The 24,279-nt window shown below is 40.2% G+C and overlaps 1 protein-coding gene across 14 annotated transcripts in view; it reads right to left on the bottom strand.

Annotated features, from left to right (window-relative positions):
• The window catches only part of ENOX1 (ecto-NOX disulfide-thiol exchanger 1), a 680,109-nt gene that overhangs the window by 349,804 nt on the left and 306,026 nt on the right, over positions 1-24,279 (bottom strand). Inside the window, exon 1 of one of the 14 annotated variants that reach the window (XM_061434510.1) lies at positions 12,582-12,648. The exons of the other annotated variants lie outside the window; for them this stretch is intronic. The gene's annotated coding sequence lies outside the window, so the exon portion shown is untranslated. Of the gene's footprint in view, positions 1-12,581; positions 12,649-24,279 lie in introns of those variants that run through there. 14 annotated transcript variants of the gene reach the window in all.

The following is a 24,279-nucleotide window of genomic DNA, read 5'->3' on the forward strand; positions in this document are numbered from 1 at the left end:
TCATTCCCTCCTCACCCTTCTTTATTTCTTCTACTGAATTATAGAATCCTGTTAACTCCTCTTCCCATTCACCCAACTCATGACATCACACCTCATATACCACAATAAGCTTTTTGCTGGTGTTCCTTCTTGTAGTTCATCCTACAGTCAAAAATATCTTGTATCTCAGTCTACAGTGGCGATAAGGAAGTATTTGAAAAAAAATGAAGGCATGAATATATAAATGAAAAAATTTTAACGTAACTATATATTCATGCACTACTCAGTAACTTTCTATGAAATTAAAAGATGCTTGCTCCTTGCAAGAAAAGCTCTGACAATCCTAGACAGCCTATTAAAAAGCAGAGACATCATTTTTGCCGATGAAGGTCCGACTAGTCAAAAATATGCTTTTTCCAGTGGTCAGGTACAGATGTGAGAGTTAAACCATAAAGAAGGCTGAGCACTGAAAAATTGATGCCTTTGAACTGTGGTGTTGGAGAAGATTCTTGAGAGTCCTTTGGACACATCAAGGAGATCAAACCAGTCAATCCTAAAGGAAATCAACCCTGAATATTCACTGGAAGGACTGATGCTGAAGCTCCAGTACTTTGGCTACCTGATGCAAAGAACTGACTCACTGGAAAAGACCCTGATGCTGGAAAAGACTGAAGGTAGGAGGAGAAGGGGACGACAGAGGATGAGATGGTTGGATGATATCACTGACTCAAGGGACATGAGTCTGAGCAAACTCTGGGAAACAGAGGACAGGGAAGCCTGGCATGCTGCAGTCCATGGGGTTGCAAAAGTCGGACATGACTGAGCAACTCAACAACAACCGAGTCACTTACAATGTCTCCCTATTTTCTTAAGGATCGGATCTACGTCCTCATTATGAATACCTGTTTCCACCATTCTCTCTAACCTTAAAACATACTATTTCTGATCCAAATCCTTGGGTCAACTAAAAACTGTCTGCTCATTATATTACAGTGAATCTTAACTAGGGATGCGTCAAAGTTACCCATGTCAACTAAACTGCAATCACCAGAGGAAAGCTGTCACCACATGCATTTTCCAAATGCTCCACAGATGCTCAGATGTACACGGCTTGTGAGGAACCACTGCTGCTGCTTCTCTTCCTCTTGGTGTATGAACCCACCTAGCACAGCTCAGGGAAGCCTCCCCTTTTAAGTGAGACTTCCCAAGCCACAGCAGTATTCCATCCTTTCTCTAGTTCCTTATCATAGAGTTAAAACATTTCAAACTAGAAAGGATCTTCCGCTGATTCTCTTGACTGACTCTATTCCAGTATTCACACACTTAGGTAATCCCCTCTCCTTCCCCACCTTGAGTGTGGGTGAGACCTAGTCTTCTGACGAACAAAGTATGGCAAAAGAGATGGGAAGTGACCTCTCTCTTGCCCTCTGACCCTAATGATGCCAGCTGCCATGCTGGCAGTGCTCTCTGGAGAGGCCCACTGGCAAGGGTCTGAGGCCCTCAGTCCATCCAGCTGTCAGGGAACTGAGCCCTGCCAATGATCACTGGGTGAGCTTGGAAATGGATCCTGGTACGGTTGAGCCAGGGGAACTGCATTCAGCCCCAACTGGGATAACTGTGCATCTGACCGACACCCTGACTGAAGCCAGGTGAGGGACCATGAGCCGGAGGACTGCCCTGGGCCATGCAGATTCCTGACTGTGATAGTTAGTATTATGTGTCGTTTGGCGAGGCCACAGTACTCAGATATTTAGTTCAACACCAGTGTGAATGATGCTGTGAAAGGATTTTTTTATATGAAATTAACATTTAAATCAGTAGATGCTGAGTAAAGCAGACTAACCTATGCAGTGCTGGTGGGTCTCATCCAATCAGATGAAGGCCTTAAAAGAGAACCATCTGAGGTCTCCTGAGAAAGAGGTATAATGCATACAGACCGCCTCTGGACTTGAGCTGAAACAACACTTCCTCAGATCTCCAGTCTGCCCTGCAGATTTTGAACTTGCCAGCCCCCATAATCACATGAGGTAATTCTCTGAAATAAAGTTCTCTACAAATAGGTAAAGATACTGATATATATATGCGTGTATCTCTATATATTTGTGTATGTGTGTGTATAGAGGAAAAAGGTTGAGTGTCCAAGAATTGATGCTTTTGAACTGTGGTGCTGGACGAGACTCTTGAGAGCCCCTTGCACTGCAAGGAGATCCAACCAGTCCATCCTAAAGGAAACCAACCCTGTATATTCTACAGAATGACTGATCTGATGCTGAAATTCCAATACTTTGGCCACCTGATGCGAAAAGCCAGCTCACTGGAAAAGACCCTGATGCTAGGAAAGATAGAAGGCAAAAGGAGAAGGGGGCAGCAGATAATAAGATGGTTAGATAACATCATCGACTCAACTGACACGAATTTCAGCAAACTCCAGGAGATAGTAAGGGACAGAGGAGCCTGGCGGGCTATCGTCCAAGGGGTCACAGAGAGTCAGACACGACTTAACTGAACAACAATATGCATGCACGTGCACGCGTGTGTGTGTATTCATACTCTACACACATGCACCCTGTTGGTGGTATTTCTCTGGGGAAATACTTAAGTTTCAGGGTAATTTGTTAAGCAGCAATACATGACTAATATGAGACTCCTCCCCCTCCATAGCACTAACCACATTGAATTATAATTGCTTTTTAAATTCCTCTCTAATTAGGGCTTCAAGTTCTGTTAAGGCAGGCATCATGTTCACCATGCTTGCAACCACATCTACAGCTCTCAGTATTGTGTCTGGTATATGGCTGGGGCCCAATACATATTTGTTAAATAAACAAGTAAGTGATAAAGCTTTCACAGCAGCGTCTTCATATTACAAAAAATAAAAAAAGATGCAAAACAAAACAAAAAACAATGAGACAATTCTGGAACTAAAATTGTTACTGTATATAAGTACAGGTTCCTTCAAAAGGGGTACTAATCAATGTGAAAAATTTTAAATGACACATATATTGCTTTACTGTAGAGATGAGAGAGGCTGTGACATATTTGGAGACTGGAGAGAATTTATGGAGCTGGAGAATAAGACTAGGGTGTGAATTCCAGAATAACAAATTTGAAATTTTGTCAACCGGCTTAGAGCTACTGAAGTGTTCTTGTTTCAGATGGATTTTGACCAGGAGTGTTTTTTTGAGGATAAATGTGGCATCAGTGTTCTGAATAATTAAAAAAAGAATAAAGGAGAGGACTATTGCTAAGAGGTGAAATAGAAATATAGTTGTGAAAGTATAAAGGAAGGCCTAGATGGAAGGAAAAAAAAGCAGAGAATAGAGGAAATTCCACAAATTAGATGGAAGTCATGATAAAATAGAAGAAATAATCAAAGCTGCAAGAATATTTTAAGCCTGGGTTTGAGGAAAATTTTAAGAACACTGACCGAATGTGGGAATTCAAGAGGGGGACCTGGTGTGTGAGCACAGGCCCAGGAGAGTGGAATGGGACAATCCACGCTGCTCTAAGCTTTAGAAGTCATATTCCTTTCCATGTTCATGACTACTGATATAATAAATCTTCCCCCAAAGATCAGTGCAGAATACAGAGTATGTCTACAGTTTCTTTCAAGTGGCATATAATTTACATACAGTAAAATGCACAGATTTTAGGCATGTACTTCAGTGCGGAGCATCCGCAAATGTAACCAAATGTAACCAAACACTAGTTAAGATAAACAGCCTTTTCATCACTCCAGAAAGTGCCTTTCTGTCAAGCCCTTCCAAAAGGGGAGCTCTGGTTTCCATCTCTGTCAACGGCTTGGTCTGTACTTGAACTTCATATATACAGAATCACAGATTATATGTTATTTTTCGTCTGGCTTCCTTTGCACCACAGTGACTATACTTTATTCTTGTTGTTAAGTCTATTCAGTTAATTCATGAGCATTAGTGTATAAAAAATATTGTTTAAATGAGTATCATTCCATGGTAGGAAAACACCATAGCTTCTTACCCACTCTCCGGTTGATAGACATTGAGGTTGATCCAGTTTTCAGCCACTATAAAGTTATTACAAACACTCTGATACAAGGCTTTTTCTAAATATACGCTCTCATTTCTCTTAAGTAAACAAGTAGATCGAGGCTGATGGGGCCCAGGGCAGGTTCACTCTAAGGAGCCACTAGTTTTCCAAAAACGGCTGTAATATTTTGCATCGCCACCAGTACTGACTGACTGCGAGCTCCCGAAGTCCTGACCAACATTCCGCATCATCGCTGCTTTTATTTGTAGCCAAGTCTAGTAGCTGTGAAGTGGTATATAACTTTGCATTTCCCTCACGACTACCGATGTCATTATTGATCCTCAAATATTTACTGGACGCTCTGATACCTTCTTTTGTGAAGGTTCTGTTCAAGAAACTTTGCCCCTTTGGGGAAAGGGTGTTTTCTGTCTTCTTAAAGTGAGTTGTAAAGGTTCTGTAGAGATTCTGGATGCAATTTCTCGGTCAGAAGTATGTATTACACAGTATTTTCCCTGTCTGTGGTATCTCTATTAATAACCTGTTATTAATGTTCGCCTGTTTACGAATGGAAGTTCTTCATTTTGGCCAAGTCCAATTAATTTGTTTCCCCTATAGTGTTAGCGCTTTCGGTATTCTAAAAAATAGTTGCCATCTTTCTAAGACACTGGCTTACATTTTTTTCTAGAAGCTTTACTGCTTTTGCTTTCACATGGAGATCTATGATACATCCTGAATTACTTCCTGTGTGAAAGTGAAAGTCATTCAGTCGTGTCCAACTCTTTGTGATCCCATGGACTATACACTCCATGCAATTTTCCAGGCCAGAATACTGGAGTGGGTAGCTGCTTCATTCTCCAGGGTATCTTCGCAACCCAGGGATTGAACCCAGGCCTCTCGCGTTGCAGGCAGATTCTTTACCAGCTGAGCCACAAGAGAAGCCCAGGAATACTGGAGTGAGGTGGGCATTAAGTTTCACTGTGTTTCAACACAGTTTGAATGGTTCCAGCACCATCTGTTGATGGACTGTTCCTTTATTCCACTAAACTGCTTTGATATCTTTGTTGAAAATCAATTAACTATATAGTTGTTTACTTCTGATTCTGTTTCACTGATCTGTTTCTCTATCTTTTGTCTAATATTAGATTTTCTTAATTATTGATGCTTTTAGAGTAAGTCTTAAAATCAGGAAGTAAGGGTTCCCCCACACTGTCATTCATTTTTAAAAAAATGTTTGACTTGGACTTCCCTGGCAGTCCAGTGGTGAGACTCCATGCTCCCAACACAGCGGGCATGGGTTTGATTCCTGGTTAGGGAAGACCCTGTATGCCGCATGGCACAGCCAGAAAAGTTAAAAAAAAAAAAAGAGAGAAAAAAAAGTTTGACTCAGTTTTTTAAAAAAGAGGAAGAAAATGTTTTGATTCTTGTAAGCCCCTGTATTTTCATATAGATTTTAGAAATTGTCAATTTCTATATACTTTTTGGGGAAAACCAACATCTTAAAAATACTGATTCTTCCATTACATATATAATATATATATATTTTCCACCTAGGTCATCTTTAATTTTTATCAGAAATATTTTCTAATTTTCAGTATTTAGGTATTATGTTTTTCATTTAAATATATCACTATCTTATGGTATTGATATTATTTTAAGTGGTGGTGTTTTTAAATTTCATTTTCTAATTATATTTTCATGTATAGAAATACAATTGATATTTTACAATGACCTTGTATCCTGAGGCCTTGATAAATTGAATAGATTTCTGCCAAGTTCAAATAGATCTTTTTAGATTTCTTAGAATTTTCCAGATATGCAGTCATACCATTTGCAAACAGAGACAGTTCAATCACGTCTTCCTTTCCAATCTGTTAACTTCTAAAATTTCTTTTAGTAGCTAATCCTATTTCATTGGCTAGAACCTCGAGTTCAACGTTAAACAGAACCAGTGAGAGTGGACATGCATGCCGCCTTCTTGATTTAGGAGGAAAGAATTCATTGCTTCAGCTTTTTATTTTTGGAAGCATAGTTGGTTTACAATATTATATTGGTGTCAGGTGTACAGTATCGTGACTCAGAACCTTTACAGAGTATGCTACATTAAATGTCATTATGACAGCTAGACTGCCTGTGCTGTGCGCTGTATCTGTGCTGCTCATCTACTGTATACCTAGTGGCTTGTGTCTCTTAACCTCAATCTGTCCTTACCTCATTCCCTCTCCTCACTGGTAATCACTAGTCTGTTTTCTGAATTTGTGAATCTGTTTGTTTTGCTATATACATCTGTCAGTTTAACTTTTAAATTCCACTTCTAAGTGATATCACACAGGGAGTGATATGTGTGATATCTTTGTGTATGTGTCTTTGACTTATTTCACTAAGCATAATATTATCTAGGGCCATGCACATTGTTACAAATGGCAACATTTCATTCTTTTCTTATGGATAAATAATATTCCACTACACACACACACACACACACCCCTTAATCCAGTTGTCTATTGATGGTACTGATGTGTACGTGGGTTGCTTCCCCGTCTTGGGTATTGTAGCTAGTGCTATGAACACTGTGGTGCATGAATCTTATCAAATATAGTTTTCATGTTTTCCAGATATATACCCAGGAGAGGAACTGTTGGATCAATAGGGTAGTTTTATTTTCAGGTTTTTGAAGGACGCTCCACACTGGTTTTCATAGTGGCTGCACCAATTTACATCCCCACCAACAGTGTATGAAGATTCTCTTTTCTCCAGATCTTCAGCAACGTTTGTTATTTCTAGGCTTTTTGATAATAGCTAGTCTGACAGGCATGAGGTAATATCTTTTTCTTTTGATTTGCATTTCTCTAATAATCAGTGATGCTGAGCATCTTTTCATGTGCCTATTAGCCATATGTATGTCTTCTCTGGAAAAAAGAGAAGTCTTTTGTCGGGTCTTCCGTCCAATTTTTAATCAGGTTGGTTTTTTTTTTAGATATTGAGTTACGTGTGCTATTTATATATTTTGGCTATTAGCCACCTGTTACATCATTTGCAAATATTTTCTCCCATTCCACAGGTTGCCTTTTGTTTTGTTGATGATTTCCTTTGCTGAGAAAACATTTTAAGTTTAACTAGGTGACTTTTTTTTTTTTTTAATTTTTGCTTTTATTTCTTTTGCCTTAGATTCAGAAATGTACTGCTACAATGTCAGACTGTTCTGTCTATGCTCTTTTCTAGATGTATGGTTTCAGGTCCTACTTAGGTCATTGATACATTTTATCTTTAATCGAGTTTAATTTTTGTCTCTGGCGTGAGGAAATGCTCTAATCTCACTCTTTTACAGGCAGCTTGGACAGTTTTCTCAGCATCACTTACTGAAGAGATGGATGGTCTTTTCGTCACTGTATATCTTTGCCTCTTTCACTGCAGGCTAATTGACCACAGATGAATGGGTGTGTTTCTGGGCTCTCTGTTCTGTTGCATTGACCTTATGTCCGTTTTCGTGCCAATGTCATGCTTTCTTGATTGCTGTACCTTTGTCATAGTCTGAAGTCTGGGAAGGTGATACCTTCGTTCAGCTCTGTTCTTTTTGCTCAATATTGCTTTGGAAATTCAGAATCCTTTTTACCAGTAATTCCAACAAATTCTAGAATTATTTGTTCCAGTTCTGTAAAAATAGGTCATGGGTAATCTGACAGGGACTACATTAAATCTACAGACTGCTCTGGGTGGTATGGCCATTTTAACAATATGAACTCTCCCAGTCCAAGAGCATGGAATATCTTGTCCATTTCTTTGTATCATCTTCAATTCCTTTAATCAATATTGTTATAGTTTATAGAGCATAGGACTTTTACCTCCTTGGTTAAGCTTATTTTTCTTTCTGATGCAAATTTAAACAGGACTGCTTTTTTACTTTCTATTTCTGATAGTTCATTACTGATGTACAGAAAAGCATCAGATTTCTGTACTACTAATTTTGTATCCTGCAACTATAATCCTTTTTCTATATCACCGCATTCTATTCCTAATTGTGAATTAGATATTTTTGCATCTATGGTCATGACAGATATTAGTGTGTATTTTTTAAACTGTGTCAGGACTTGGTATTAAAGTAGTATATATCGCAGAAAATGACTTAGGAAGTGTTCCACTCTATTTTCTGTTATTTACTTAAGATTAGTGTCATTCCTTCCTCAAATATTTGAAGAAATTCATTAATAATACCATCTGGATCTGGGGGGATTTTGGTTGTTGTTATGGGAATGTTAAATTTAATTAAACAAATCCAGAGCTGTTTCTACCTTCCATTTTTTCTTGTATCAGTTTTAGCTGGATTTGTATCTTATAAAACAAGAAATTTTGTCAATTTCCTCTACGATGACTTTATCCCTCACTACTTCTCACAGCCTCCAATAACAATTCCTGCACTTATTTTTTCCCTTGCCACTTCACTTGCTGAGCTAGATCCATCTCTCCAGGCTTCCTTTCTTGACATATTCAGATTGATGTTACTGTTTCTCTCTTCTGTGAGCTTCTCCAGTCCTTACTAATTCAATCGCGTACTGTCTTATATTTTCCATTTTCTTTTATTAGTTTATTTTATCTCTGAAAATAGATTATAGAATTCTTGAAGGCAGAAATTATACCTTAAACTTCATTGTTCCCCATAGCAACTAGCATAGTCATTTAACATTAAATAAATATTTATGAGATTATTGATTTGTCCACTGTGGGTTAGTTTAAACATCTACTGTGGATGAGTTTGGAGCACCTTACATAGTGCCAGGAAGCATGGAGAGTTAAAATTAATGATAGTAATAAGAAACTAGTATCAGGCACACTAAAAGGCATAGGAGCCAACCTGAAAGAGCTCCCAATGGCCAAAACTGGAACAATTTGAGAAACAAAGCAAATAATTACAGTACCCGACCATATAATCCAAAGAATAAAATAAACAGCATGAGTTCATAGTAATATAAATAAATTAATGAACAAACAAATAAATGGGAGAAAAAAGGCTCTTCTTCCTTACAGAATTTTAGGTAGAAAATGCAGAGGGAAGGAGGGAGAGATAAAACAATTAGAAACCCAGCAGGAAATGCTACGGATATGATCTAACGATGAATATTGAAATTAGTTGGGAACGTTTTAAGGAGGAACAGTTAAATAACCTTAAAGTAGCCCACCCTAAAATATTTATTAATTACTGCAGTCGATTTAACGCATGCCCCCAATTCTTTGATAGTCTCCTATCTGGGATATGCAACAACTTCTCTCCCTTTGACTGTGTGCCCGACTCAGTGACTTGCTTGAAATGGATATAACATGGAAAAATAAAATGGCCAACTGTGAAGAAACCTGGTAGATACTACCTTAATCAACTGACCAAGGTTCATACTACCAGGGTAAGACATGTTGATATCATATACCTTTTATATGGTGAGAAGTGCGCTTCACCACTGTGGTATTCTTCCCTATAATCCCAAACTCTCATCTAGTCAACACAAAACATCATGAAAAAAAAAAAACTGAAGAATATTCTACAAAATGTCTGACCAGTACAATTCAAAGCTGTCAGAGTCGTGAAAGATAAAAAATAAAACTGAAACTGTTAGAGCCTGGAGGGCACTAAGCGGGACAGGGTCCCCTGGCATCCTAGACTGGACCCTGGGACAGAAGAAAGGACAGATCTGAAGGTCTGGTAGAGTCTGGCTGCAATATGAAGTGTAGATAACTGCATTTCATCAATGCTAATTTATTAGTTTCGATGGGTATACCATAGTTTGGTATTCTTTATGGGAAGCTGGGTGAAGAGTACAGAAGAACTCTCTGAATTGTTTTTCCAACTCTTTGGTAAACTTAAAATTATTTCGAAAGGAAAAGGTTTGTTTTTTTTTTTTTCTGCTGTTTAAAAAAAAATATTGGGAATATAGTTAATTTACAATGTTGCATTAGTTTCAAGTTTTTTAAACACTGTTTTACTTTTTAAAACAAAGTGCTACATTCTCTAATTACATCATTATTAAAAACCAAACAAAACAAAACCTTGTATTGGAATTGCTTCATCAAATTCAAAATGTTAAGGCTTTTGATATGTATCAATTATAGTGGCTTCAATTGCTATTAAAGGAAATTTAAAAACCCAATCAACATTTAAATATCTTAAAATATAATAAAGGTTTTTTAATGGCTCTCATACAGTCCACAGATAACTCAGGTCACAAAGCTTGCTTCCCTCCAGTAACTCGACAGTGTTATCTCCTGCTTCTTTCTGTCCTCTGCTCTGCCTACTTTGGTTAAGAGCCTCCTTTTCTCATAGATACCAAATGGCTGCCAACAATTCCTGGGGATACATTTTCTCTCTTTCATGCTCAGAGGAAGAGCACATCTTCCCCAACCCTCAAACAAAAGCCCCAAGCTTTCCTCTAGATCAGGTTGTGTCACGTGCCCATTCCTGAGCTTTGACAAGGCACTGAGATACTGTCAATATGCAGAGGCTTCCCTGGTGGCTGAGCCAGCAAAGAATCCACTCGCAGTGCAGGGGATCCAGGTTCCATCCCTGGGCTGGGAGGTCCCCTGGAGAAGGAAAGGGCAACCCACTCCACTATTCTTGCCTGGGAAATCCCATGGACAGAGGAGCCTGGTGGGCTACAGAGCGTGGGGTCACAGAGAGTCAGAAAGGACTCAGTGACTAAACCACCACCACCAACAGAATACCACAGACTGGGTGGCTTATAAACAGAGAGGGGAAAAAAAAAAAAAAAACAGTCCCATAAAGAATGTGAATCCAGGTTTCCTCCAGCCTTCACTTATACTGAGAATTAACCTTTAAAAGATCACAATAAAATCAAAAGCTGCCAACATGACAACTAAAATGAGTAGGCCAGTAAGGAAAGCCTTTCTCATTTGTTTGGCTGCCTGCATCTTAGCTTCCTAGGCAGGGATCAAACTTGCGCCAACCCCCGCCCCCAACCCCTCCGCCTGCAGCGGAAGCATGGTCTCAACCACTGGACTACTAGGGAAGGCCAAGGCTTTTTAATTTAAAAAATCTATTACATCACTCCATACACTGATGTTTGGGAACACTGGAATTTTGTGCTCTTTGTGTTTATATTAATCATTGGACTTATACTCCTTTTTCTGAAACATAGGGTAGTTTGGATTTATAATTACACAAAGTTTATGAAACAGGATAAACAAGAGCAATTTATTAGAAACATTTTAGCTTATTACTAACATTATGACTATTAGGAATAGCTACAACTATTCCTAAGATGACACAGGGTACCATTAAGAGAAGGAAGTAATAAAGGCCAATTCCATAACTACTCTCACTTCAAAAATCACTGAGATAACACTGATCTTCTTAGGGAACAAAAGAACCTAACAGGTATCCTTTGATGAGGCAGTGCCAAATTATTTCACATTTTAGCTTCTCAATCAACCGTAAAAAGAGACAAGATTTATACTGGTTGTACTTGCTTCCAGCTCAAATGGCAAACTGATCATGTCAGTTTATCCCATGCCTCCCCAGGTTCTCATTAATATTCAGGTCAAGAAACCAAGTAGGCACAAATCTACAAAACCAAAGAAAAGAGGAATGGATGAAACAGTCCAGCAAAATTCTAGACGATGGAGTTGATCAGAAAGCAGACAAAGTTATAACCTGAAAACACTTAAGAAGGAAGGATGACCATGACAATACAGAAACTTGGGAGGATCCTGCAAGGAAACAGCCAGGTTTCCCATAAACACCCTAGAAAAAGCAGGACGACAGGACATACAATCTCTGATGATTCAGTCCCCAAATTTTCATTCTTAAATACATTTGGACATAAATTATTTGGACATATTCTTAAGTATATTTGGACAACAACTGTTGACAGACATTTGTATTGAAAGATAAAGGAAAATATCTTCAATAAGCAAAATCCAACCAAACAAAAATGATCTTTGAGAAAACCTGAATAATTTGAGGAACAGTACTTGAAAACATTGAGAAATAAGAACACAATTCTGTTTTAAAAAGGAACACTCAGAATAAGAAAGGGTATTAGAAAATTTAAAGTATAACAGTCAAAAATTAAAAAAAAAAAACACAACAATATAAGGTAAGGAAACAATTTTGAATAAGTCCCCCTGAAAGTTAGGCAAAAAAACTAAGACAGAAAAAGTCCAAGAGGAAAAAAAAAAAATGTACAGAAGCCAACCAGAAGTTCCCACTAATACAGATTTTTTAAAGAATTCTAAAGCAGGAAAACAGAGGAAAGGGAATGATCAAAGAAATAATTTAAAAGAATTCCCACACCTATAGGTCACAACTCTTCAAAATGAAAGGGCCCATCAAGAAGGCCATCAAAAAAGCACATGAAGAAAAGAACCACAATCAGATAAGTTTTGGTAAGAGATCATAAAAGTCAGTTTCTAAAAATTGAAGGGAGGAAAAAACTAACTTTCAAAGAGGCAAGAATCATATTTCTTACCAGCATTACTAAATGCTAAAAAATAGGGCAATGTCTTCCAAGTTCCCAAGAAAAACTTACTAACCTATAATTCTTGACCTAGCCAAAACACTAATCATTTACAGATACACAGAAATTGAGAATATTTACCTCTTATATACCCTTTCTGGTGGTTCAACAGTAAAGAATCTGCCTGCAAAACAGGAGATCTGGGTTCAGTCCCTGGGTCAGGAAGATCCCCTCAATAAAGAAATGGCAACCCACTCCAGGATTCTTGCTGGGAAATCCCATGGACAGAGGAGCCTGGTGGGCTACAGACCTAAGAGTAACAAAGAGGCGGACACAGCTTAGTGACCAAACAGCAACAACAACACATACCCTCTGTAGGAGGGTCCCTGAAGTAGCTTCAGCAGTCCATGGAATTAAAGTGAGAAAGACGGATCCAAGGAAGCTTAGTGGAAGACGAGATGCCTAGACTACAGTTGCTCCAGGCTGCGGACAGCATAAAGTATATAAGAAAAGGGGGTATTGCAAAGAAGCTGAAAGGACTTAAGGATTCCATAAAGACAGATTATGGGGGAAAATACAAACTATCAGAAACTCAAGGGAAAACAAAAAATTACAAAAGGCAAAGTAATCACAATACACTACTTCAATTGGCAGTAACAATGCTTGCTGCTGCTGCTGCTGCTGCTGCTGCTGCTGCTAAGTCGCTTCAGTCATGTTCAACTCTGTGCGACCCCATAGACAGAAGGCCACCAGGCTCCCCTGTCCCTGGGATTCTCCAGGCAAGAACACTGGAGTGGGTTGCCATTTCCTTCTCCAATGCATGAAAGTGAAAAGTGAAAGTGAAGTCGCTCAGTCGTGTCCGACTCTTAGTGACCCCATGGACTGCAGCTTACCAAGCTCCTCTGTCCATGGGATTTTCCAGGCAAGAGTACTGGAGTGGGGTGCCATTGCCTTCTCCGGTAACAATGCTTAGATACTCATAATAGTTTTTGTTGAATTTTTTAACCTTCAGAGTCAACCTACTAACATAACATTAAGACCTTCAGATGACTAAAACTAGGTATAAATGAAATTAGCTTTAATAGTGTAAAATTCAAAGTCCAAGTGAGAGACACTAGAAAATATTAAAGCCAGAAGTTATGGAAAGAGTAATAATCTCATCTTATAAACTAAGGAATAACTATATTAACTATTGACTATGACTTTCCTGGTGGCTCAGATGGTAAAGTGTCTGCCTACAATGTGGGAGACCTGGGTTCAGTCCCTGGGTCAGGAAGATCTCCTGGAGAAGGAAATGGCAATCCACTCCAGTACTCTTGCCTGGAAAATCCCACAGATGGAAGAGCTTGGTAGGCCACAGTCCATGGGGTCACAAAGAGTCGGACATGAATGAGTGACTTCGCTTTCTTCTTTCTTTCTGCAGTTAATAAGAGGCTTCCCAGGTGGCACTAGTGGTAAAGAAGCTTCCTGCTAATGCAGGAGATGTAAGAGACACGGGTTCAATCCCTGGTTTGGGAATATCTCCTGGAGAAGGTCACGGCAACCCACTCCAGTACTCTTGCCTGGAGAATCCCATGGACAGAGGCGCCTGGCAGGCTACAGTCCATAGGGTCGTACAGAGTTGAACATGACCGAAGTGACTTAGCACACACACATGGTTAATAAAATAGAAATAAGCACAGTTAATAAGATAGAAATAAGCATATTATTTAAAGGTATGTAGGCAACAAAAAAACTAAAAATGGTAGCATATTGAAAGTGGGATGGCTGTAGTACAAATAAGCTAGATCTTTATCATAATATTAACAATATCTAAATTTAACAAATCAATAATGGTTAATATACTGCACATACAGACAGACACTCAAGACAGCCAATATTACAAATATATTTAGAGCTATAAATGCAAAAATTGTAAACATAGGAACATATAAAAGAATTGTAAATTTTTCTCTGTGCTGGGGGTGAGGTCTAGGACAATAGCTTTGCATTATAAGCCCATGGCTTTTTTTTTTTCAAAAAGTGTACAAATATGTACACTTTTATACATACTTATATATATTATCAATAAAATGCATGTATATATGTATATGTCTATATATATGCATTTTATCAATAAAAATAAGTATTTTTGAAATATTTAACATTTCGAATGTGAAATATTAACACTTTAAAAATTTATCTGGAAATCATCCCACTAGACTACGCTTCATAGTGTAGCCTTCAAGATTTAAATAAGGTCTTGGTATTTCATAAATTAAAACAGTACATTTTAAAGTCTCAAATAGAGACTTGGTCTTCTACAAATCCTAATGGCCCAAAAAGTGCTGATGAAATTTAAAACTGATGTGATTACAGTATTTATGAAAAATACAGGAGGTAAGTAAATGCCTGTCCTTCATGACTCTCCGTGATGGCATCTGACAGGTGTCAGAGAAAAGGGGGCACGCTGATCTCTAGCTGACCAATACAACAACAAACAACTCCTTAGGCTGGAGCATCCTTAAACCCCCAGAGTCCGTCATTTATGTCCTGTGTGGTTCCCAATAAGCTAGACCACAAACTGTCCATCAGAATCCGGTCTGTGGAGCACATCCCCAGCCTTCATGTCTAGGTGACAATACCTTCTCTATCAAACACGATGAAGCTCGAATGACAGGCAGAGCAGGACACCACAGAATTTATGTCACTTGAAATTTGGGATGTACCTGATGTGGCATGAATTTGAATTTTCTGGTTATAATAAACTGCTCTGTGATATGGATTTGGAAAAAGTGAAAATGAAGTGGAAAATCTTCAGAGGAGACAAATGTCAGAATAAGAAAGACGGTAGAGTCTGTGGATGGTATTCTCATTCATCTTCAAATTTCTTTTGCTCTGTGTTTAAATATTTCAAATAAAGAGTTTTTCCAGTGTCATTTGATAGAGGCAAACATCTGAAACTCAGCAGCAGACTTTAAATAGTTTCATCTTGTAGGATGCTTTAAAAATGAATGCTGGCTTGCTTTTCCTAAAGAAAAAAAAATGCAGGCTTCTAGCCCCCCACCCCTTCTTGAATGAGAATTTTCCAGCTGTTGCTGAGTTTCCAGACTTTATGTTCTCAGGGTTGGATAGTCCTACTAGTAAACATTCCTTTGCAGCAAAAATTAGGGCTCAGAAAGACTGGCAAGTGGTAATGGACTTCAGATCTCTGTTGGAAGTGTTTACGGGAAAAGCCTGGGTATTTGTGTATGTATCTATATGTCTGTGTCTATATACATATAAAACTAGAAGAGAGAAGTCACCAAACTGTTTCTGCAATGAAATAAATAACCACCCAAAAAAGTAAGTAATTCATAAATGTTATAGGATTCTCTTCCTTACGAATGAAATCAGAGCTTTAAGAGTCTTAAGATAACAGCATGTGAAATTCATAAGCCTTCTAGAATCTGGAAAGAACAAGAAGTTGCTCCCCTGCCTGCCTGCACTGCCATTTCTGAGGCATTCACATGTGGCAATTGTTGCCACTAACGTTATAGTTACTATGCAATCCTTTTAAGTAGGTAAGATTCATGACAGTGAGTTCCATGTCTCACTTACTACTGTATCCCACTGTCTGGAACAGAGCCTGACATATAATAGGGACTTTGTCAATTTTGAACCTGAATAGCAACCTTATTTCATTGTACAGAACAAAGGAGCAAGGAGAGACGAAAATGCTTTGCGAATTCTCAAACACTCTAAGATTTTAGTGATGGCTGTTGCTATTCTGCATAATCCAGTTCCCTGCTGGGGACAGTTCCTAAGGGCTCTGACAAAGCTGTTGCCTGCATTTTTAAGTCTAATACCAGGGTATATAATTAAAAGCACCTGCAGAGGTAAGAGGGCTTCCCTGGTGGCTCAGTGGTAAAGAATCTGCCTGCCAACGCAGGAGACATGGGTTCGATCCTCCCCTGGAGAAGGAAATGGCAGCCCACTCCAGTATTCTTGCCTGGGGAATCCCATAGACAAAGGCATCTGGTGGCTTATAGTCCATGGGGTCGAAAAGAGTCAGACACAAGCAAGCGCACAGGCAGGCACAGAGGCGAGAGGCAGACCCGCACAGCTGCTCAGAGCATAAACCCTGGAGTCAGGCTGCCTGCGATCAAATTCCACTCAATGGCACACTTTCTGGCTATATGACCTTGTTGTTCAGCCACTAAGTCATGTCTGACTCTGGTACCCCATGGACTACAGCACGTCAGGCTTCCCTGTCCTTCGCTATCTCCCAGAGCTTGCTCAGACTCATGTCCATTGAGACGGTGATGCCATCCAAACACCTCATCCTCTGTTGTCCCCTTCTCCTCTTGCCCTTAATTTTTTCCCCGTATCAGGGTCTTTTCCAATGAGTCTACTCTTTGCATCAGCCGGCCAAACTGTGGTGAGTTTTTTCACCTCTGTTGGCAACCCACTCCAGTATTCTTGTCTGGGAAATCCCATGGACAGAGGAGCCTGGTGGGCTACAGTCCATAGGGTCACAAAGAGTCAGACAGGGCTTAGCAACTAACAATTTCACTTTTTCTATGCTTCACTGGCTTATCTGTCAACTGGGAGATAATGCTGCCTAACTTACATGGCAATTGTTGAAAATGACTGCAAGGAGATCCAACCAGTCCACCGTAAAGGAAATCAGTCCTGAATATTCATTGGAAGGACTGATGCTGAAGCTGAAACTCCAATACTTTGGCCACCAGATGTGAAGAATGGACTCACTGGAAAAGACCCTGATGCTGGGAAAGATTGAAGGCAGGAGGAAAAGGGGACGATAAAGGATGAGGTGGCTGGATGGTATCACAGACTTGATGGACAGGAGTTTGAGTAAACTCCCGGAGTTGATTTGGACAGGGAAGCCTGGTGTGCTGCAGTCCATGGGGTCACAAAGAGTTGGACACAACTGAGTGACTGAACTGAACTGATAAGTAACTCATTGAAAAAGCTTCTGAGTGCTGATGCTGCTACTCCTATTACTACAGGGAAGCAGGAAAAAACATAAAAGAAATTCAGTCATCTCCATACTGCTTGTTTTAAAAAAATTTTTTTTTTACCAGTGCCATACAAATTTAAGCATAGGGTTTATATTCCTGAATTCCTCTGAATATTCAACTTAATGCCCTATTTTTCTATATATTTAGCTCCTTCAAGAACCCAGTGGAACTACAGTTTGGCAAGTTACAGGTTTCAGATAAAACTAGGATATCAGCTGAGGCATGAAATCACGGAGGGAACTTCATGCAGCTGTGCATGTTTTTCAAAGCACGTTGCTGTGATTTCTTTTTCGTGAAGGCCTTTTATTTTTTTTCTATTTTATTTATTTATTTAGTTTTTTTTTATTTTATTTTTTGACTTTACAATATTGTATTGGTTAAAGTGACACAGACATTGCAATCGTTTTAAACATACAACTATTTTAATTTTTACTGAGATCTGCTTTCGAGATGTCCTTGGAGTTGGTAAGCTGACACGTTTTCTGACAGCGGTTTCATTCAGAAGAGCTTAGTTTATGATTAGTGTGCACACGGTGGAGGCGGTGCTGCTGTTTATATTGACGCTGCGCTCCATTAGTATTGAAATCCAGATGCCAGTTTACTTCATCGCACACATATCAGACTGACCCGAATTCTTCCAGAGACTTAAAAGGAAAAATCCCAAGTGAAACCACACACCATTTGTGAGCCACACTCTGTGCGGTGGGCGAGACCTTTCAGTTAGAACTTAACTAAATCTAGGTCAAGGGATTCTCTTGGAGGAGGGCAGGGAGCAGTAGTTTGCCAAAGAAATTCTAAAATTTCCAAAATAAAGCATAATGCAATATGCCATTTCACTGATTCTGAGTTATTCTTGTATAGTGGTTTGAGAAATGTCAGACCAGTGGTGGTCTGCCTCATTTCATCTCCTTGTAGAAGAAAAAACTGTCACCAGCCAGCTCCTGCTTCAAACTATGATAATTTTGCAGGTTCGTTCTAAGAGAACTAAGAAATCCCCAGAAATTTCCTTCCCTGGGGTGACCATGGCAATACCTTCGTGTAAGCCTAGAAGCGTGTGTGATTGACTGACTGATTTATATTTTATAAGATCAGGTTTCCCTGGTGGTTCAGTAGTAAAGAATCGCCTGCTAATTCAGGAGACCCGGGTTGGATCCTTGGGTTGGGAAGATCCCCTGGAGTAGGCAATGGCAACCCATTCCAGTATTTTTGCCTGGGAAATCCCAGGGACAGGGGAGCCTGGCGAGCTATAGTCATGGGCTCACAAAAGAGACATATACGACTTAGCAACTAAACAACAAGATCAGTTTGAGCTTTTCTATTACTAGGAAGTCCAAAGATGGCTATTTGGATTTAAACCACTACAAGCAGTTATACAAAAATCTTTCCAGAAGGAAAGACTCAGAAAATGAATTCTAACTTACGGTCCTTCTGAGTGTGCTGTACACTTGTGATAATACACACTGTTTGAGGCATTTTTACCATTTTGCACATTTTCATCCCCAAATTCAAACCTAATCCATCCTGAGAACAAAAGCTGGCAAGAAGTACTTCAAGTGATAAGCGAACAAAATGCAACAGAAGAGCAACTTCCTGACACAGAAATGTCATGTGAGTTGCTGAATGGCACACTGCTCCAAAGTTTACCATAACATTTTGAAAGCCTTTGCCAGTGAGCATATAATTGACTGAAAGCCTTGCCAGCACTGTTTTAGAGATGTCTAACATACTACATAATAAAGAAAATCATTTACAAAGAAAGTTAAATGTTAAAAATGCATTTTTAGAGAGCTTTCAAAACCAGTGTTTCCCCTCCCATTTATGGCCAAGGAAATAACTGCGATATTATCTAGTTTAATATTTTCATGTTCATACTTTACTTGCTGCCTATCATTTACATTTTTGCATGGCAGTCAAGTCAGACACAACTGAGCGACTTCACTTTCACTTTCCACTTTCATACATTGGAGAAGGAAATGGCAACCCACTCCAGTGTTCTTGCCTGGAGAATCCCAGGGACGGAGAAGCCTGTAGGCTGCAGTCCATGGGGTCGCACAGAGTTGGACACGACTGAAGTGACTTAGCAGCAGCAGCAAGTCAATCACCCTAAGAATGTAAGAAGTACAAATTTCTTGGCTCAAAATGCTATCAGTTAAGATCCTGACTCATGAGGTCAGAATCTACCCTTTCTTGTAAGTGTTATATTCTCCCATTCGTCCACCCACCCAACCATGCATCCATCTAGTCATCCATCATCTATCTATCCATTTTTCTAACAAATACTCGCCAAGTATCTAAGCTGCAGCAAGCATTGTGCGGTTGCCAGAGACTTAATGATGAACAAGACAGAGTTCCTGCCACCATGGATTTACAGGATAGCTGGGAAGACTCTTAGTGAAAGGAATAATAATTTTAATTTGGGATAAAGAAATTAAAGAAAGAATAAAGGTCCTGGGATGGAGGCAGAACAGAATGCTAGATGGGAAACAGGAAGGTCATAAAGGAGTCCTAAAGAAATGGCATTTATCCTGAGGCCTTAAGAATAAGTAGTACTAGGTCAGAAAAAAATGAAGGGACTTGCGGGGGCCAGAGGGAACAGCACCATGGAGGGAGTGGAACATTAAAAACAAAGAAACCTCAAAGAAGGAGGGGCTGGTGTGTAAAGAACTCTTTAGTGGCAAGTAATGAGACTGGAAATATGGGCACAGGTTGGGACCCTTCCTATTCTTCTATGATTCGTTTTTTTCCTTTCTCTTATTATTTACTGTTTTAATCAACACTAGACAGGGTAAATGCTGAAGATACAACCTGAAGTAATAATAAAGAATTTAAGTATTATTCCATTATTCTTAGCACAAACCTCATCTTGCAATCCAGTGAATTGTCGAAATACAAGCACTATCCATCTACTCCCCTAGAAAATCTGCGGGAGCTCTTAAATAGCAAGTATCATGATCACATCTTCAACTGTGATTTACATTTCTTTTATGAGACTTACTATAATGAGGGAAAAAACACAAAAGGAACAACTACATTTAAAATTGATAAAAATCACAAGTGCTCCTTCAAGTAAACTTTGAGCTAAAGTTCAACTTTAAGTAACGATTCTCCCTTAGCTGTTGATCACATAATTTGCAAAACAAGTTTTCAAGGAAAAATAAGAATCTCAACACTACAATTTTGCATTATTATATGAGCACAATTGTTTTCCTAGAATACATCAAAATCTTTAACCATGAAATGCATATATTAAAGCAATGCTTATTTACATACTGACACACTTAGGGACACATTTGTCTGTGGATCTATTTCTGTCTTAGCTGGCAGGGAGAGGAGCAGTAATAATTAGCTTTTATTCTTGTGGTATCTATTTCATAGTCACCTCTAGAGACAAAAGAGGTAATTTTGGATTTCACCTTTTTTGTTGGATTCTATTACAATTAAAGTGGAATTAAAAAAAAACTCAAATTAGTTTTATATGTCCTAAATTTCCAACTGAGAGTTTTTTTGTTTTTAATTCTAACTAGTTATTTGCATCACAGTAAGTCCCTATGGGTAGCTGCTAAATTCCTAAACCAGAAGCAACTATATTTCAGGAAGAGGGTTTATATCTTAACACCTAATATGTTTTTATCTTTATAAATTAAAAAAAAAAGATCTCTTCTAGCCTTCTGTTTTTTTCTAAATTCTCTCTTCACGTTGGCATGGGAACTTGCGGCTGTAGCCAAACACATTGGTCAAGAGAGAGTGTTCACTTCAACAGCTGGAAGGGAAAAATGAGCAGAATCTGCCGGCCAACAATCCTCTGTGTGCTCCCCACCCAAGTGCTGGGTTCTGGCCCCATGCTGTTCGGTTAGCCTATTCTGATTAACCCTTCCACATTCAGTTGTTCAGCTGTCCCACACGATACACTGAAATCTAGCCCAGCAAACAGCAGGCCTACTTGGGCTTAATCTGTGGCACTTTCTTGTAACCAGAGCTGTCTAACAATGGGACTATTTGTCCTATAAAATAGTAATGTAACTGAACAGGACTCTACGGGGCCTTCCTGGGACAGACCTGCTCCACATCCTCTGCTTTAGCTCCTCTCTGAAGTGCTTAGGTAACAGTATTTGACTGCTTGCCAACGCAGGTTCGATCCTTGGGTTGGGAAGGTCCCCTGGAGCAGGAAATGGCAACCCACTCCAGGATTCTTGCCTGGAGAATCCTATGAATGGAAGAGCCTGGCAGGCTGCAGTCCATAGAGTCACAAAGAGTGGGACACGACTGACTGACTTATACAACAACAATAAGCGTTTTTTTTTTTTTTTTAAGCGGTTTTTGATGCACATATCCTGAGTTGTTTTGCAGGTGTTAAAAACCTCCCCCTGTCCAACAAAAGGAAGATGGTGACTACTTAAGGCCCATGAGCACACAGCCTCAGGCCTCCTGGAGCCTAAGGACTGATGATGTGAACACCTGTGACAGTACCCTGCCACCCCACCATGGGCGAAGGACTGTGCACAACCTGCGACTCCCAGCTCCTTCACCTGACCTGTAAAAATGCTTTGCCAAAACCCTTGGGGAGCTCAGGGCTTTTTAGGGTATGAACCACCTTGTCTCTCTGCAGGGCCCTGCAATAAGCCTTTCTTTGCTCCAGACTCCAACATTTCAGTGCTCGGCCTCACTGTGCATGGAGCACGTGAACTTGTGTTAACAGGAACTTCCTTTATCTTTATCTGCTGAGCACTGGAATATTAGCTGGATAATCAAATGAGATACTAGAGAAGAGACAGGTGGATTCCATGGAAAAACGTGGGCACAGGTCCAGTTTCCACACCCTCACCCTTCCCAATCCTGAAACAGCTGTGTCCTCAGGGGTGAGGCTTTCTGCTAGCCCAAATGTGGGTTGAGGCTCCCTCCCTTCCAGTCACGAGACCACTTTACAACGGTCAATTCATTAGTGCCTTTCAGAAGCTAGTCTCCTTTCATCTTCACAGCAGAGCCAGGACAGTATTCCCGGACGAATACAGGAGATGCTCACAGTGAAGTTGCTTCCTTGGTGGTTCAAACAGCAAAGAATCTTGCCTGCACTGCAGGAGACCCCGGTTTGATCCCTGGGTCCGGAAGATCTCCAGGAGAAGGGAATGGCTACCAACTCCAGTATTCTTGCCTGAGAAATCCCATGGACAGAGGAGACTGACCGGCCATAGTCCATGGGGCAGCAAAGAGTCGGATACGAATGAGCAGCTAACTCTTCACAATATTAAGCGACATGCCCAGGGTTACACGACTAGGATGTGGCAGAGCTGGGACCAGAATACAGTCCTTCTGAGTCCCTAGAGGTCACCTGCTTCTAAAGGGCAAACGCTCAGGCAATGTCTCAAAAAGAGTCTGGGACTATGTGTGTGAAAATCACTGATCACTGGGGTGGTTTTTTAAATGTGCATTTCTGGATCCCAGTCAAGAGTAAGTAATTAGATTCTCTGGAGGGTAGGGCCAAGAGTCTGCATTTTAACAATCTGTCTGGGTAATCCTTGCTCACAGTGGGCTTGGAGGACTGCCGCACTACATCTTTTCTTCCATCTCTAAACTTTGGAGGAGCTTGTCATTAGGAACATTTCTGGGATTTTTTTTATCCATCAATTGAGTGTCTTTTATGAATAAGCCACCACACCCTGACCTTCCCGGTCACATATATTAACACATTATTGACCAGAGACATATTACAACTCCAGGCATTAGCGTCTGCAAAAGTCCCCCAGTCGATAATGTGTTAACAAATGCTCATAGAGTATTTACTACTTGCTAGGCCCTGTTACTTGATTAACTTCTCACCACAACCTCACAGTAGCTGACATTGTCATTATACTCATGTTACAGAGGAGTAAATGCATACACAGAGAGGTTAAAGGGACTTGCCTCAAATCGCACTCAAGACAGGAGCTCGGACTCTCTGGCTCAAGTTCGTGTTTAGCTATTGCACTAGGCTAGACTCGCAGCTTCAAACCAAGATTTGTAACTGCCCTGAGCAGTGCTGGGGGAGCTCTGCTCACAGCCACCTTCGGCCTGAGCCTACTGAATCAGCTTAGGGTCATCCAAAGCGCCCCTGCTCCACGTGCGTTGCCTCCTGTATTTGGTTCTCTTTGCCAGCATGCCCTGTACGCACCGCCCCCCCCCCCAACCTCTCTTCACACGGCTAATGCCTTCTCATCTGGCAAAACCTGGACACAACACCCAGATGTCCAGGACACGTGATGGTCCCCTCTGCTTTGCCTCTAGGCCCCGGAGCACACTGGCCTCCTGACACCAGTCACACTGAGCACACCTGCAGACCTACTCCCGTCCTCCACCGGGAGACTCTAAACCCCTCAGGGTGGACATCGAGCCTTGATTATTATCTGCCCAGCTGTCTGGAGGTGAGCCAGAGCGCCAGAGATATTCAGGGCATAGACGACTGGTTGTTTGCAAAGTAAGGAACGGTCATTCGTTTTATTTTCAGTAATAAAATTTACCCAAGGTTTCTAAACCCCTGTGCTCATTTACATATCATTAATTTCTGGACAGCAAGCCTGAATAATAGTAAGCGAAAGCCAGTGCCAACTAGAGATCAATCCAAATTTCCGATAAAATGTCTCTGAAACTATGATTTAAGTCAGTGGGAAATCTTCTGTGGACCTGTGAAAATGGCGAAATGAACCACTGGTTTTCAGGGAAGCGCCTGTACCCATTAGTGCATGCTGGTTTGGGTGCTGAAAATGTGCAAGCAGATGGGGGTAGTGAAGCTTGGCTTGTGAACGCGGTCCTTCCCTCTCCAGCTGGCAGGAGCCAGAAATTTTGAGAGCTCCCGCTCTCCTGGC

The sequence above is a fragment of the Bos javanicus genome, chromosome 12 (genome assembly GCF_032452875.1).
Source record: "Bos javanicus breed banteng chromosome 12, ARS-OSU_banteng_1.0, whole genome shotgun sequence".
Lineage (NCBI taxonomy): Eukaryota > Metazoa > Chordata > Mammalia > Artiodactyla > Bovidae > Bos > Bos javanicus.